Consider the following 1,287-nt stretch of genomic DNA (forward strand, 5'->3'; position numbering starts at 1 on the left):
AAAATAACGTACAGGAAGTCGGCCATTTTGAATTTGGCGTCCCTCGCACTTTAACGAACTCCTCCTAGGGACTTTATCCGTACCACTCCAAATTCCTCGGGTAGCTTCTCCACAAATGGGCGATCTAAAGTTATCACGGAAATTTTTTTCTTTCGCACGGCGTAGCCGTGATTTGGCGCCAAAGTTCGCGTTCGCTCGATGCTAGGCCATCCCTCAACATGGAACACGATGATGTCATAACTCAAACTGACATGCTCAGAACGCCACCAAACTTCACGTGATGGTTAACACTGCGGCCCTGAACAGCTCTACGTAAAATCCGATGTTACTTAATGTGGCGTTACCATGGCAACGGATCCCTCGCCATAATTTGGCGTCGGAAAAACGCGATTTATCGCGTTTTTCGTCCTCCGCACTTTAACGAACTCCTCCTAGGGACTTTATCCGTACGACTCCAAATTCGTCGGGTAGCGTCTCCACAAATGGGCCATCTAAAGTTATCACGCATCCCTCGCCATAAAACACGGTGTCGCTGTAACTCCAATGGACACGGTCCCATCGTCCCCCAATCTTCACTTTTATATCACCGGTTCATGCCTCAACAGCTCTACGTGAAATCTCAGATCTCACCGTATGCCGTTTCCATGGCAACGCATCGCTCGCCAAAAAACACGATGTTGTGTTAACTCAATGGAAAATCGTCCAAACGGCACCAGACTTCATATGATGGGTGATGGTCAGGCCCTAAACAGCTCTAAGTCAATTAGGGGATGTCATCATATGCCGTTGCCATGGCGACAGATCCCTCGCCATAAAACCCGGTGTTGTGTTAACTCAATGGAAAATCGTCCAAACGGCACCAGACTTCAGACTATCATTAATGGTCCGGCCCTCAACAGCTCTATGTCAATTATGGGGTGTCATCGTATGCCGTTGCCATGGCAACGCATCCTCGCCAAAAAACACCATGTTGTGTTAACTCAATGGAAAATCGTCCAAACGGCACCAGACTTCAGATGATGGCTAATGGTCCGGCCCTGAACAGCTCTATGCCAATTATGGGATGTCATCATATGCCGTTTCCATGGCGACAGATTCCTCGCCATAAAACCCGGTGTTGTCGTAACTCAACGGAAAATCGTCCAAACGGCACCAGACTTCAGACTATCATTAATGGTCCGGCCCTCAACAGCTCTAAGTCCATTATGGGATGTCATCATATGCCGTTTCCATGGCAATGCATCCCTCGCCATCAAACACGGTGTCGCTGTAACTCCAATGGACAGG

Source organism: Notothenia rossii (genome assembly GCF_949606895.1).
Source record: "Notothenia rossii genome assembly, chromosome: 1".
In the NCBI taxonomy this organism is placed as follows: domain Eukaryota; kingdom Metazoa; phylum Chordata; class Actinopteri; order Perciformes; family Nototheniidae; genus Notothenia; species Notothenia rossii.